The sequence below is a fragment of the Tamandua tetradactyla genome, chromosome 7, assembly GCF_023851605.1.
Source record: "Tamandua tetradactyla isolate mTamTet1 chromosome 7, mTamTet1.pri, whole genome shotgun sequence".
Classification (NCBI taxonomy): Eukaryota; Metazoa; Chordata; class Mammalia; order Pilosa; family Myrmecophagidae; genus Tamandua; species Tamandua tetradactyla.
In genome coordinates, this window is record NC_135333.1 from 174047364 (window position 1) to 174064542 (window position 17179).

General features: G+C 40.9%; 1 pseudogene across 1 annotated transcript in view; it reads right to left on the reverse strand.

Moving 5' to 3' along the window:
- The window catches only part of LOC143690738 (putative tetratricopeptide repeat protein 41), a 39277-nt pseudogene that overhangs the window by 16357 nt on the left and 5741 nt on the right, over positions 1–17179 (reverse strand). Inside the window, exon 2 of the transcript XR_013179165.1 lies at positions 1576–1736. The product of XR_013179165.1 is annotated as a putative tetratricopeptide repeat protein 41 (transcript). The remainder of the gene's footprint in view (positions 1–1575; positions 1737–17179) is intronic.

The window sequence follows — 17179 nt, forward strand, 5'->3', positions numbered from 1 at the left end:
CCCCTCCCTCCAGCCCCTCCTTCCAGCCCCTCCAGCCCCTCCACCCTCCGGCCCCTCCCTCCAGCCCCTCCAGCCCCTCCCTCCAGCCCCTCCAGCCCCTCCTTCCAGCTCCTCCAGCCCTTCCGGCCCCTCCCTCCAGCCCCTCCTTCCAGCCCCTCCAGCCCCTCCACCCTCCGGCCCCTCCCTCCAGCCCCTCCAGCCCCTCCCTCCAGCCCCTCCCTCCAGCCCCTCCAGCCCCTCCAGCCCCTCCCTCCAGCCCCTCCAGCCCCTCCAGCCCCTCCAGCCCCTCCCTCCAGCCCCTCCAGCCCCTCCCTCCAGCCCCTCCAGCCCCTCCAGCCCCTCCCTCCAGCCCCTCCAGCCCCTCCAGCCCCTCCCTCCAGCCCCTCCAGCCCCTCCAGCCCCTCCCTCCAGCCCTCCAGCCCCTCCCTCCAGCCCCTCCAGCCCCTCCAGCCCCTCCAGCCCCTCCCTCCGGCCCCTCCACCCTCCAGCCCCTCCCTCCAGCCCCTCCAGCCCATAGGGCTCCACCCAGCCCTTCCTCCGGGAGGCCCTGCAGGTCACAGCCCGGCAGCAGAGGGTCTCGTGACACCAGGCTATCCTTGACAGCACCCACCGTGACTGCAATTTTATACTTACTTGTGTGATGGTTTCATTAATATCTGGTTAGTAGCTAGTCTAAAAGCTCCATGTTTTTGTTGGGACCATGTCTGTCTTTGCTCACAGGCCTCAGCCATAAATAGTTGTTTGACCATACAATGGTTGCCATATATTAAATTAGAAAGCAGGTTACAAAAAACAATATGGTTTATAACCTTATTTACATAAATACATTAATATAAAGAGACACCTAAAGGAAAAAGAGGGCTCTTCACCAAGATTTTTACAGTGGTGAGACTACAAGTGATATTTACGTTTTTCTATCTTCTTTATCATATTTTCTATAAAGACCAAGTATTGGTTACACAATTTGTTGTTAACTATATTTTAACTTTTGGGGGAAATGCTCCACTAAGCAGTGGCTGATGCTGAGAAGTAGTAGAGTCCCACGGAGCCAGTATCACCTCAAACCGGAGAACGAGACCCAGCCAGCGAGTGGGAGTTGGAACTGTCAGAGCAGCGGGGTGACGCAGACCAAACTACACAACATGAAGAGTAGGGCAGGGGCTCAATAAAGGCCCAATCAAAATAGAAAACAGAGGCGGAACTGGGCAGAGGTAAAGGGCACAGTTTCTGGAATGTCTGAATTCCAACGCCACCGCTTTCTACCTTCAGGCCTGAGACACGTTACCTGTTAGCTGCGTGTAAGTAACGGTGACGATGGCAGTCTCTCCCTCAGAGGGCTGTGGTGAGGATTAAATGGGTTCACATTTTCTTTAAGTTTCTACGATCGCACCTGGCCCATAGTAATTGCTATATAAATATTTGTTCAATGAAATGTAAAGCGATACCTATAAGCAGCGTTGGCTGTAACCAGAATTATGCAATGCAATGGAAAAGTGTTGTACGCATCTCAAACTATGGGCTTTTCGTTTTATAACATGGCAGTTTTACTTAGGCATTACTTTCAAGTGATATTACCTTCTGTCCTGAAATCCCATAGATGCCAGTCAAGTCTTCAATTCCATCTAGCACAAGTATACACGGCTTTAAGCTGACAGAAGCAATGAACACCTCGACAAGAAACGAGAAGACTAAGACACTGGAGTCTTCACTAAGAACATCAGTTTCGAACTGAGTACCTACAGCATAGAAATTTGTTCAAATTGAGTGAAAATGTTTCCATCATTGCTAAAACACATAAAAAGACTAGACTGGGAACAGCAAGCTATATGGAGGAAGACGCATTTGTGTGTGATTATCATCCTCATAACAGTCAACCCCAAAAGGGGTAGTGATATTTACCACCAGATGTCTCCAATACATTTTTAGGGTTTTGTACAAAAGACATTTTTGTACAGTCTAAAGCATGACTGTTACTTTCCACAAGGCAAAAGAGGTCTTATTACGGAGTTGGGCAACAAGGACGAGAAGTCAGGTCCTGTGATGTTTGAAGTTCCTGCAGCTCCATAACCCCTGGTGCCTGTCCAGAGGCCAGAGCCGCTGGGGTCCTGCGTTTCCCCCAGTCTGCACACCCACAGCCTCTCCCTTCCCACCGCCATGTCCCCTTGCTCTCTGCTCACCTTAAGCCTAACATAATTCTCTACCCAAAATATTGGGCCCCAGATCTTGGATTCTGGGAATTACCAGGGAAAACCAAGTTAAGACCCAAAGGATTTGAGAGGACCAACTTTCAGACTGAGTGACCTTACAGCAGCCATCCAAAGTCGCTATCAACCACAAAACAGCCTAAAAACTCTCTACTGCCTACAACTCTCTTGTTTTATCTTCATAAAAGAAATATTTTCCATAGAAATTTAGGCATATTAGGCTCTAGGAAGGCACGTGGTGAATAATTTTAAAGGTTGAAGGCTCCAATACATGAGGATTCTATTAGAGTCACTGGAGAGTTATTATATTCAACAAATGTTATTGGGTACCCATGACGTGCAAGGGTCTCTGCTAACTACTGAGAACAGATGTCATGACGTGTAAAATAAAGTCAAGGACCTTAGGGAAGCCACGTGAGTTCTGTACACAAATAATCACATTCTAAGGCAGAATATAGGTCTGAAGGCTCCCTACAGCAGAAATTTGTGATGAGCCTTGGAGAATGCAAAGGTAGAGAGGAGGGCATGGGTACATCAGAAGAGGAAAAGCATAATGAAAAGACATGGAAGGAGGAAAGAACAGTGAATATTCAAGCAGAAGTTGTGTGGAGCAGGGCTCCTCCCAGGGGCCCGGGACTCTAGACATCTTACAGCACAGACAGTCACACACATTCAGGCTTTGCCCCACCTACCTGACAACCACATAAGGGAAAAGGAAAGACTTTATAATTACAGAGCCTTAGAAACCAATTCCATTTACATATAAGTGCCACACAATTTTTGCATGGTTTTAAAATACATTGAATTTTCTAGGGATAAAATTATCATGAGATTGATTCAAAACTGATATAGTGTCTAGTCTAAAACGATACCAAGATTTGTTCACTGTTTCATAAAATCTCAACCCAGACAGCTATACTGTTCATGACATTCAGTCTTCAATATAAAACACCCACGTCGGTCTATGCTTATGCTGTTACTTCCGTTGTGATTCCCCATACGGAGGTGGGCACTCCATTCCATGTCAAAATACACTGATCTATAATACATTACTTTGTTTTCATCTTTTATTTTACACCAGAAAATGTTACTGATTTTTAAAGAGAATTTTTTATAACAGGAAATGACCATAAAATCAGTAGGACTTCAAATTTATATGGGAATATGGGAATAAAGAACACCAAAAAAAGATAGAGTTTGAACCTGTGTCACACAATGAAAAATATTTTTCAAGACTAGAAGAGAAGAAATTCTTTGGGTTTTTAAAAAATATATATTTGCAAGTGTGGACAAGGGTGAGGTCTCCCATCTTAAATGACAGAACTTGAGTGCAGAAGAGGGTCTTGGCGCTCCCTCGTCCACAGGCACTCATCTGGCAGGGGGGCCCAGGAGGCCACGGCACTCTGGCACACAGTTATTCCTGAGCTTTGAGAACACTTATTTTCCTAGTAGCTTTTCTTCAAATGAGAGCAAATAACCCTTTGAAGACTAATTTTCTGGGGGTAGATGGTTAGAACTCCCCAAGTGTGCACTGCCAGTTACTCTGGGGACCCCACAGAGGCTTGTCCATCTCCTTCACAGAGCTGCTGCAGAGGCACAGTAGCAGAGAAGACGTGAAGGAACCTCATAAATTACACCCCGCCTAGCAATCCCAAAGCACGATATCACTAACAATAACTAGCAAAACTCTATTACTAATTCTAGGCAAAAAGAAAAACACTCTAGGATGATATTTATGGGTTCATATCTTCATATGAGGAGGGAGGCACATGGGCAGTGTTTTAAAAATCACATTTTGGGTGATTCTAATTTGTTATCCTCAAAATTATGAAGACAATGTCAACATTGCTGATGTTGGAAAATTATTTGAACATTTCTCTTTATTCTGGCAGGACCAAACTGTCTCTACTAAGGGACAATGAACCGTTACTTAATTTAAATGAAAGCATCTCGAGTTGTTTAAAGACTGAGTCAGCATAGGTAAATTTATGGGAAAAGAAAAAAATCAACCGATAAAACTCTATGAGATTCTGTAACAAAATGATTTAGCGATTGACTAACCTTCTCATTTTTCAGTGTTTGCTCCTGCTGTGCGATACGGATTTACAGAGAACCTCCTGTGTTGGGGTCTGAGCCAGGCACTGCCTATGACAGCGTCCAGTACGACAGCCAGGCCCTCAAGCTCAGGGGACTTATCGGGGAGGCAGCAATGATACGTGTAGCTTTTGGGCCATCATAGGCTGCCTGAGAGTTTGAGGAAGGCCCACAATTAAAATACCACGACTGGGACCACACTTGCTGCTGGAGGGGAGGGGAGGGGAGAGAGCGGCTCCCATCAGCCTCTCACAGAGGAGCTGACCTCTCAACTGGGCCGGAAGGTTGAGTAGGCTTTCACCCACCAGAAGGGAACAGAACGGGCCCAGACACGGAGGGGTGGAAGTGACTGGCCTGTTCCAGGGAGGCCCAGCCCATGGGGCAAAGGGTGAGAGATGAGGCTGGAGAAGCCAGGGAGGCCCAGCCCATGGGGCAATGGGTGAGAGATGAGGCTGGAGAAGCCAGGGAGGCCAGCACCAGGCCCTGCCCAGGACAGGAAGGACAGAAAAACCGAAGCCAAGAATTCCCACCAGTCCCGATGACCATGAAATTGGAAATTCACCTAAATGACCAAAACTGTTAGTGACTCGCTGAGAAGCAGCTTGCGCCACTACCAAGGCATTTTACCTTGTAAAATTGTTGTTGTAGTGCTGTAGAATCATGATTTATTTTTTTGAACTGGCTTGAGCATGATATAATTTGGCCTGTTGCTTTAATCTTTTTGAGTAAAAAGCTTCTAGATGTGCAGATATTCACCCAGCCTGTGAATATCTCTGCACAGACTCTAGCTATGTGTTTCCCCAATTGTCATTCCATAAACAAGTGTCTGTTGTTTTTTCATGGCTATACACACCAGGAGGGCATTTACTGGGTTTATCTTGCTTACTTTTGGATCTTCAGTGGTTAGCAGAATTTCTACTCATAAATTGTTGAGTGAGGGGGCCAAGATGGCGGCTAAGTAAGGTACACGCGTCTTAGTTCCTCCACCAGAGTAACTACTAGGTGACCAGAAACAGTGCAGAACAGCTCCCGGGGCCACGGCAGGGACCGGACACACAGCGTACCCCAGTCTGGACTGACTACACTGACTGCGAGACTCTGCTGCGGTGAGGTCCCCGAGCAGCGCGCGCTTCCCCGGACAGCGGTGGCTGGCAGCCAGAGCTCCTCCCTCCCTCCTTCCTGGTCCGGCAGCGAGTTTCGGATCAGCGAGTTCCTCAAGCCACGGCACCCGGCGGCCAGCACCCCTCCCCCACAGGCAGCTACCCAGAGGGAGAGGAGGGAGTTTCCGAAACTGGCAGGGACTGGGTCCAACCAAACACCAAGAGTGGCATTAATAAAGGAGCCACAACAACTTTTGCTGGTGGGACCCGCAGACAGACAAGCGCCACATACTGGGCAGGATAAAAAAAACAGAGCCCAGAGACTTCACAGGAAAATCTTTCAACCTGCTGGGTCTCACATTCAGGGAAATCTGATTAAATGTCCAGACGCCAGCAATAAATAACAAATCACACCAGGAAAATTGAAGATGTGGCCCAGTCAAAGGAACAAACCAATAGTTCAAGTGAGATACAGGAGCTGAGACAACAATTCTGAACATACGAACAGAAATGGAAAACCTCTTCAAAAACCAAATCAATAAATTGAGGGAGGACATGAAGAAGGCAAGGGATGAACAAAAACAAGAAATGGAAAGTCTGAAAAAACAAATCACAGAACTTATGGGAATGAAAGATACAGTAGAAGAGATGAAAAAAACAATGGATACCTACAATGGTAGATTTCAAGAGACTGAGGTTAGAATTAGTGAACTGGAGGATGGAACATCTGAAATCCAAAAAGAAACAGAAACTATAAGGAAAAGAATGGAAAAATTTGAGCAGGGGCTCAGGGAATTGAATGATAATATGAACCGCACAAATATACGTGTTGTGGGTGTCCCAGAAGGAGAAGAGAAGGGAAAAGGAGGAGAAAAACTAATGGAAGAAATTATCACTGAAAATTTCCCAACTCTTATGAAAGACCTAAAATTACAGATCCAAGAAGTGCAGCACACCCCAAAGAGATTAGACCCAAATAGGCATTCTCCAAGACACTTACTAGTTAGAATGTCAGAGGTCAAAGAGAAAGAGAGGATATTGAAAGCAGCAAGAGAAAAACAATCCATCACATACAAGGGAAACCCAATAAGACTATGTGTACATTTCTCAGCAGAAACCATGGAGGCAAGAAGACAGTGGGATGATATATTTAAATCACTAAAAGAGAAAAACTGCCAACCAAGAATTCTATATCCAGCAAAACTGTCCTTCAAAAGTGAGGGAGAAATTAAAACATTTTCAGACAAAAAGTCACTGAGAGAATTTGTGACCAAGAGACCAGCTCTGCAAGAAATACTAAAGGGAGCACTAGAGTCAGATATGAAAAGACAGAAGAGAGAGGTGTGGAGAAGAGTGTAGAAAGAAGGAAAATTAGATATGACATATAAAATACAAAAGGCAAAATGGTAGAAGAAAGTATTACCCAAACAGTAATAACACTAAATGTTAATGGACTGAATTCCCCAATCAAAAGACATAGACTGGCGGAATGGATTAAAAAACAGGATCCTTCTATATGCTGTCTACAGGAAACACATCTTAGACCCAAAGATAAACATAGGTTGAAACTGAAAGGTTGGGAAAAGATATTTCATGCAAATAACAACCAGAAAAGAGCAGGAGTAGCTATACTAATATCCAACAAATTAGACTTCAAATGTAAAACAGTTAAAAGAGACAAAGAAGGATACTATCTACTAATAAAAGGAACAATTAAACAAGAAGACATAATAATCATAAATATTTATGCACCGAATCAGAATGCCCCAAAATACGTGAGGAATACACTGCAATCACTAAAAAGGGAAATAGACACATATACCATAATAGTTGGAGACTTCAATTCACCACTCTCATCAATGGACAGAACATCTAGACAGAGGATCAATAAAGAAACAGAGAATCTGAATATTACTATAAATGAGCTAGACTTAACAGACATTTATAGGACATTACACCCCACAACAGCAGGATACACCTATTTCTGAAGTGCTCATGGATCATTCTCAAAGATAGACCATATGCTGGGTCACAAAGCAAGTCTTAACAAATTTAAAAAGATTGAAATCATACACAACACTTTCTCAGATCATAAAGGAATGAAGTTGGAAATCAATAACAGGCGGAGTGCCAGAAAATTCACAAATACGTGGAGGCTCAACAACACATTCTTAAACAACCAGTGGGTCAAGGAAGAAATTACAAGAGAAATTAGTAAATATCTCGAGGGAAATGAAAATGAAAACACAACATATCAAAACCTATGGGACGCAACAAAGGCAGTTCTAAGAGGGAAATTTATTGTCCTAAATGCCTATATCAAAAAAGAAGAAAGGGCAAAAATTCGGGAATTAACTGTCCACTTGGAAGAACTGGAGAAAGAACAGCAAACTAACCCCAAAGCAAGCAAAAGGAAAGAAATAACAAAGATTAGAGCAGAAATAAATGAAATTCAGAACATGAAAACAATAGAGAAAATCAATAAGACCAGAAGTTGGTTCTATGAGAAAATCAATAAGATTGATGGGTCCTTAGCAAGATTGACAAAAAGAAGAAGAGAGAGGATGCAAATAAATAAGATCAGAAATGGAAGAGGAGACATAACCACTGACCTCACAGAAATAAAGGAGGTAATAACAGGATACTATGAACAACTTTATGCTAATAAATAACAACAATGTAGATGAAATGGACAACTTCCTAGAAAGGCATGAACAACCAACTTTGACTCAAGAAGAAATAGATGAACTCAACAAACCAATCACAAGTAAAGAAATTGAATCAGTCATTCAAAAGCTTCCCAAAAAGAAAAGTCCAGGACCAGACGGTTTCACATGTGAATTCTACCAAACATTTCAGAAAGAATTAGTACCAACTTTGCTCAAACTCTTCAAAAAAATCGAAGTGGAGGGAAAACTACCTAATTCATTCTATGAAGCCAACATCACCCTCATACCAAAACCAGGCAAAGATATTACAAAAAAAGAAAACTACAGGCCAATCTCTCTAATGAATATAGATGCAAAAATCCTCAATAAAATTCCAGCAAATCGAATCCAACAACACATTAAAAGAATTATACATCATGACCAAGTAGGATTCATCCCAGGTATGCAAGGATGGTTCAACATAAGAAAATCAATTAATGTAATACACCATATCAACAAATCAAAGCAGAAAAATCACATGATCATCTCAATTGATGCAGAGAAGGCATTTGACAAGATTCAACATCCTTTCCTGTTGAAAACACTTCAAAAGATAGGAATACAAGGGAACTTACTTAAAATGATAGAGGGAATATATGAAAAACCCACAGCTAATATCATCCTCAATGGGGAAAAATTGAAAACTTTCCCCCTAAGATCAGGAACAAGACAAGGATGTCCACTATCACCACTATTATTCAACATTGTGTTGGAGGTTCTAGCCAGAGCAATTAGACAAGAAAAAGAAATACAAGGCATCAAAATTGGAAAGGAAGAAGTAAAACTATCACTGTTTGCAGATGATATGATACTATACGTCCAAAACCCGGAAAAATCCACAACAAAACTACTAGAGCTAATAAATGAGTACAGCAAAGTAGCAGGTTACAAGATCAACATTCAAAAATCTGTAGCATTTCTATACACGAGCAATGAACAAGCTGAGGGGGAAATCAAGAAACAAATTCCATTTACAATTGCAACTAAAAGAATAAAATACTTAAGAATAAATTTAACTAAAGAGACAAAAAAAACCTATACAAAGAAAACTACAAAAAACTGCTAAAAGCAATCACAGAAGACCTAAATAGATGGAAGGGCATACCGTGTTCATGGATTGGAAGACTAAATATAGTTAAGATGTCAATCCTACCTAAATTGATTTACAGATTCAATGCAATACCAATCAAAATCCCAACAACTTATTTTATGGAAATAGAAAAACCAATAAGCAAATTTATCTGGACGGGCAGGATGCCCCAAATTGCTTAAAGTATCTTGAGGAAAAAAAACGAAGCTAGAGGTCTCACGCTGCTGGACTTTAAGGCATATTATGAAGCCACAGTGGTCAAAACAGCATGGTATTGGCATAAAGATAGATATATCGACCAATGGAATCGAATAGAGTGCTCAGATATAGACCCTCTCATCTATGGACATTTGATCTTTGATAAGGCAGTCAAGCCAACTCACCTGGGACAGAACAGTCTCTTCAATAAATGGTGCCTAGAGAACTGGATATCCATATGCAAAAGAATGAAAGAGGACCCGTATCTCACACCCTATACAAAAGTTAACTCAAAATGGATCAAAGATCTAAACATTAGGTCTAAGACCATAAAACAGTTAGAGGAAAATGTAGGGAGATATCTTATTAAACTTACAATTGGAGGCGGTTTTATGAACCTTAAACCTAAAGCAAGAGCACTGAAGAAATAAATAAATAAATGGGAGCTCCTCAAAATTAAACACTTTTGTGCATCAAAGAACTTCATCAAGAAAGTAGAAAGACAGCCTACACAATGGGAGACAATATTTGGAAACGACATATCAGATAAAGGTCTAGCATCCAGAATATATAAAGACATTGTTCACCTCAACAACAAAAAGACAGCCAACCCAATTACAAAATGGGAAAAAGACTTGAACAGACACCTCTCAGAAGAGGAAATACAAATGGCCAAAAGGCACATGAAGAGATGTTCAATGTCCCTGGCCATTAGAGAAATGCAAATCAAAACCACAATGAGATATCATCTCACACCCACCAGAATGGCCATTGTCAACAAAACAGAAAATGATAAGTGCTGGAGAGGATGAGGAGAAAGAGGCACACTTATCCACTGTTGGTGGGAATGTCAAATGGTGCAACCACTGTGGAAGGCAGTTTGGCGGTTCCTCAAAAAACTGAATATAGAATTGCCATACGACCCAGCAATACCATTGCTAGGCATCTACTCAAAGGACTTCAGGGCAAAGACACAAACGGACATTTGCACACCAACGTTTATAGCAGCGTTATTTACAATTGAAAGAGATGGAAACAGCCAAAATGTCCATCAACAGAAGAGTGGCTAAACAAACTGTGGTATATACATACGATGGAACATTATGCAGCTTTAAGACAGGATAAACTTATGAAGCATGTAATAACATGGATGGACCTAGAGAACATTATGCTGAGTGAGTCTAGCCAAAAACTAAAGGGCAAATACTCTATGGTCCCACTGATGTGAACCGACATTCAAGAATAAACTTGGAATATGTCATTGGTAACAGAGACCAGCAGGAGTTAGAAAAAGGGTAAGATAATGGGTAATTGGAGCTGAAGGGATACAGACTGTGCAACAGGACTAGATACAAAAACTCAAAAATGGACAGCACAATAATACCTAATTGTAATGTAATTATGTTAAAACACTGAAGGAAGCTGCATCTGAGCTATAGTTTTTTTTGTTTCTTTGTTTGTTTGTGTCTTTTGTTTTTTTTCTTTTTCCGTTTTTATATATATATTTTTTTATTTTTTATTATTATTTTTTTCTCTATATTAACATTCTATATCTTTTTCTGTTGTTTTGCTAGTTCTTTTCCTAAATCGATGCAAATGTACTAAGAAATGATGATCATACATCTATGTGATGATATTAAAAATTACTGATTGCATATGTAGAATGGAATGATTTCTAAATGTTGTGTTAATTTCTTTTTTTAATTAATAAAAAATAAAAAATAAAAAAAAAGAAGAAACAGCAAAACTGGAGGACTTAAGGGCTCACATGGGCAAATCAGAGAAAGGACAATAAACTAACCCCAAGGCAAATAGAAGAGAAATAACAAAGATTAAAGCAGAAATAAACAAAATGGAGAATAAAAAAAAAAAGGAAAGAATCAACAAAATCAAAAGTTGGTTCTTTGATAAAATCAGTGGACCCCCTAGCCAAAAAGACAAAGAAAAAAAGAGAGAAAATGCAAATAAACAAAATCAGAAATCAGAGTGGGGTCATTACCATGGACCCTGAAGAAATAAAAAAAAAAATCATAAGCGGACACCATGAACCACTACACGCCAGCAAACTAGACAACTTAGATGAAATGGAGAAATTCCTGGAAACACAAGAACAAGCTACAGTGACTCAGGAAGTAATAGAAAATCTCAGCAAACTAATCACAACTAAAGACATTCAATCAGTCATCAAAAATCTTCCTACAAAGGAAGCCAGATGGCTTCACAAGGGAATTTTCTCAAACATCCGAAAAAGAACTAACACCAACCCTGCTCAAACGCCTCCAAAAAGGTGAGGAAAAAGGAATATTATCTTAATTCATTTAATGAAGCTAACATTAGTCTAATACCAAAACCTGGTAAAGATGCTTAAAAAAAAAAGGAAAACTACAGGCCAATTGCCCTAATGAACATAGATGCAAAATTTTTCAACAAAATGCTCACACATCGAATCCAACGATGCATTAGGAGAATTACACACCACAACCAAGTGAGGATTGTTCCAGAAATGCAGGGGTAGTTCAACACAAGAAAATCAATGTAATAAGCACATTAACAAATTGAAAGGGGAAAATCACACAATCATCTCGATTGATGCTGAAAAGACGTGCAACAAAATTCAGCGTCCTTTTCTGATAAAAACACTTCAAAAGGTAGGGATCAAAGGAAACTTCCTCAATATGATAAAGGGCACATATGAAAAACCCATAGCCAGCGTTGTACTCAATGGAGAGAGACTGAAAGCCTTCCCCCTAAGATCAGGAATGAGACAAGGATGCTCACTGTCACCACTATTATTCAACATTGTGCTAGAAGTTCTAGCTGGAGGAATCTGGCAGGATAAAGAAATAAAGCGCATTCAAATCAAAAAGGAAGTAGTAAAGCTTTCATTATTTGCAGATGACATGATACTATACTTGTAAAATCTTGAGAAATCTAGGACAAAGCTTCTTGGGCTAATAAACATATTCAGCAAGGTGGCAGGATATAAGATCAATGTGCAAAAATCAGTAATGTTTCTATAAACAAGAAATTACCTAACTGAGGAGACAATTAAAGAAAAAATTCCATTCAAAATCATCAAGTATCTGGAAATAAACTTAACAAAGGATGCAAAGGACCTGTACACAGAAAACTATATCACATTGTGAAAAGAAATCAGAGATTTAAATAGGCAGAAAGACATTCCCTGCTCAGAGAGAGGAAGACCAAATGTAGTAAAGATGTCAATTCTACCCAAACTGATCTACAGATTCAATGCAATACCAATCAAAATTCCAACAACCTACTTTAAAGACTTGGAAAAGCTAGTTCTCAAATTCATTTTAAAGTGAAAGAGACCACAAATGGCTAAACTATGCTAAAAGAGAAAAATGAAATGGGAGGATTAACACTTCCTGATTTTAAAGCTTATTAAAAAGCCACAGTGGGGTGGTGCAATGGTGGCTCAGTGGCAGAATTCTCAACTGCCATGCCAGAGACCCAGGTTCAATTCCCAAAGTCTGTCATGCAAAAAAAAAAAAAAAGCCACAGTGATCTAAACATCATGGTACTGGCACAAATATAGAAATATTAACCAGTGGAATCAAATCCAGAGGGTAGTAATAAACCACCAAATCTATGGTCAATTGATCTTCGACAAAATCTCCAAATCCACTGAACTGGGACAGAATAGTTTTTTCAATAAATGAGCAAGGGAGAACTGTGTGTCAATATCCAAAAGAATGAAACAGGACCCTTTCCTTACACCCTATACAAAAATAACTCAAAGTGGATCAAAGACCTAAATGTAAGAGCCAATACCATAAAACTCCTAGAAGAAAATATGGGGAATCATCTTCAAGACCTAGTAATAGGAGGTAGCTTCCTAAACTTTATTCCCAAAGCACAAGCAATGAAAGAAAAGACAGACAAATGGGAACTCCTCAAAATCAAATGCTCTGTGCATCAAAAGACTTTATCAAAAAGGTGAAGATGCAGCCAACTCAATGGGAGAAAATATTTGGAAATCATATGTTGGATAAAGGTTTGTTATGCTGTATACATAAAGAAATCATGCAACACAACAAAAAAGAACAAAATAGCCATTATAAAATGGGCTAAAGACAGGAATAGACATTTTTCCAAAGAGCAAATACAGATGACTAGAAAGCACATGAAGAGATGCTCATTTTCATTAGCTATAAGGGAAAAGCAGATCTGTATACCACCTCACACCTGTAAGAATGGCTGCTATTAAACAAACAGGAAACTACAAAATGTTGGAAAGGATGTGTAGAAAAGGAACTAACTTATGCACTGCTGGTAGGAATGCATACTGGCACAGTCGCTGTGGAAGACAGTTTGGCGGTTCGTTAGAAAATTAACATCAAGTTGCCCTGTGCCCTGGCACTCTCACTACTTGGTGTATACACAGAAGAGCTGAAAGCAATGACACAGACAGACTTGGACGGAAACAATCCAAGTGTCCATCAACAGATGCGTGGATAAACAAAACGTGGTATATACATATGATGGAATATTAAGCATCAGTAACATGAAATGAGGTCGTACTAATGAGTTTGTTAAGTTGCCAGGATGTAACATGCCAGACATAGAATGGCTTTTAAAAGGGAATTTAATAAATTACAAGTTTACAGTTCTACAGAACATCTCTTTCAGCCGGGAAGGCACATAGCTTGCATCTGCTGGTCCCTTGCTTTTGGGCTCTGTGGCTTTCAGCCTCTGTTTCCTGCGGTTTCCTCTCTAAGCATCTGTGGGCCTTCACTTAGCTCCTTTGGAACACAACTCTAGGTTCGTACTTGCTTAGCGCCTCACGGGAAGGCACATGGCACCATCTGCTGGGCTAACCCTCACGGGAAGGCACATGGCACCATCTGCTGGGCTCTGCATTTCCAAACATCTAGGTCTCATGTCGGCTCTGCTCTCAAGTGCCAGAATCTGATTCAGCTCTGAGTGCTGTACAAAATGTTTCCTCTTTTAAAGGACTCCAGTAAACTGATCAAGACCAACTGGAATGGGTCACATCGCCTTCTAATCAAAAGGACACACCCACAATTGGGCATGCTGCATCTCCTCAGAGATAATCTAATGAAGTTTACATCCTACAATATTGAATCAGGATTAAAAGAAACAGCTGCCCCCACAAGACTGGTTCAGGATTAAAACATGCTTTTCTGGGTGTGTTAGTTAGATTCAGTTGTCAGCTTGGCCAGGTGAGCATACCTATTCTTGTTGCTGCGGACATAAGCCAACAGTACATGAACCTCATCTGTTGCCAATTACATCTGCAATCGGCTAGGGGGCGTGTCTGCTGCAATGAGTGACGTTGGACTTAATTGGCTGGTGCTTAAATGAGAGAATGCAATGTAGCACAGCTAAGCAGCTCGGCATTCCTCATCTCAGCACTTGCAGCTCAGCCCAGGCCTTTGGAGATGCAGAAAGAAGTCACCCCGGGGAAAGTTGTTGGAACCCAGGGGCCTGGAGAGAAGACCAGCAGAGACCATCCTGTGCCTTCCCACATAAGAAAGAACCTCAGTGGAAAGTTACCTGCCTTTCCTCTGAAGAACCAACAAAATAAATCCCCTTTTATTAAAAGCCAATCCATCTCTGGTGTGTTGCATTCCGGCAGCTAGCAAACCAGAACACTGGGTATATAATAAATTCAAACCAGCACATCATTCCTGAAGCACATGACAATATGGATGAGCCTTGAGGACATAATGCTGAGCAAAACAAGCCAGACACAAAAGGACAGATATTGTATGATTGCCCTACTATGACTTTGGTAGAGGTAAATTAAGAGGCCTATAATATAAAATATAGGGGACCTAGAGATACACAGAAGCTAGAGATGGGTGATCAGTTAGCTAATGAGGTTGAACTTAAATGTAAGAGAATGGACAGAAGTGAGGCAGTTCACTAATGGGTCCATAAGTAATATTACCATATTGAAGGTGAACATGATCGAAAGAGGTTGTATAGAGCCACGGATCCCACCGATTAACACTACAAATATAAATAAGTTCTTGCATGAACTACTTCAAAGGTATGAATCTTATACAAAGAATAAATAATAGAGGGGTATAGGGGGAGAACCACTACTGCATGCTATGGTCTATATTTAACAGGAAGCCATCACCAGTACCACAGCAACACCAGGGGTAAATAATTGGGAGGGAAGGCCAAGAGTTAAGGGGAGGTTTGGATTTTCTATTTGGTGTGGGTGTTGTTTACCAGTTATTTTTCTCTTTGGAGCAATGAAAATTATCTAAAATTGAGAGTGTTGATGATAGTACAACTAAGTGAGGATAATGTGAGAAGTGGGTGGTTGACTGTGGACATCACACCTGATGCCCAGCCAATGGAGGTGACTGAAGGATACACTGAGAAGCAGAATGGTGAACTGTATCACATACATATGATGGAATACTGTGCTGCTACAGAAAGGAACAAAGTCATGAGACACGTGACCAGGTAAATGAATCTTGAGGACATTATGTGGTACAGAATAAGCCAGAAAGAAAAGAACAAATACTGTATGGTCTCTTTTAGAAAATATTTATGAGAAAACTGGAGCCTAGATTGTAAGCTCTTAAAGCAGATCCATTTAGTCTAGAGCCCTAAATGTTATTTCTAGATTTTGAGGTGCTATGCTATATACATATAACCTGGTATGTGCCTGGAACTCTGGCTACCTGTGTGACACCTAAGACTCAGAGTTGGAGATGTACAGCTCTGAAAGTCAGCTATGCAACATATAACTGTTAAAGAAACCTTAAAAGAGATCAGGCTTCAGTTAGAGATAAGAACTAAGTCAATCAGGTCGGGATTAGGTAAATTACAATACAAGATAAGATTGACATTATCGGTATTTTAGGACTTCACCTATGAGACCAAAGGAGGAGAGGTTTAGGTTGTCCAAAATCTAAATTTTCTGTAGTACATAATTTAACTCAACTTGTCCGTATAGCTCAGTTAAACAACCCAAACTCACGTAGCTCAGAATAGGAATGGCATGTAATTCTGTATAGGTTAATGTAATACCTGGATACATCCCAGAGTATGTTAAGCAGGTAATTAAAAAGCAGTATCAACATCCCTTGAGGGATGGGAGAAAAAATATGGAACTATTAAACTTCACCACAAACCCCTGGTACTGTCTCAAACATTAGGGACTCCCACGTCAACAAGTCAAGCCTCTGATCATGAGGCTTGCTCTTGGAAAGCCTGTATCTGTGGTGGAGAAGCTAAGCCTACTTACAGTTTTGCCTAAGAGTTACTTCCAGAAAACCTCTTTTGTTGCTCAGATGTGATCTCTTTCTCTCTCTAAGCCAACTCTGCAAGTAAAATCATTACCTTCCCCCTATATTGGACATGACAGCCAGAGGCAAAAGGCTCCCTGGCAAAGTGAGACATGACTCCCTGGGATGAGCCTCACCCTGGCAAAACCATGGGATCGACAATACCTTCCTGACCAAAAGGAAGAAAAGAAATGCAACAGAATAAGGTATCAATGGCTAGGTGACTTCAAATAGGGTTGAGAGGCTATTCTAGAGGCTACTTTTATGCTAGCTTTGGTCAGATATTGCTAATTACCAGGTCGGATACTGCCAAACACCAACCAAAAACATTCTTGTCAACCCTAAGGAACACCCAGGGCTTTATATGAGATTCTACAAAAGTTTTCACACACTCTAATTACTTTCCATAAACCGCCAGATAGGTTCCTAGGTAAGTCCTGAAATTCAAAGGATAAGAACATCAATGAGTTCCATCCCCTTATCCTAC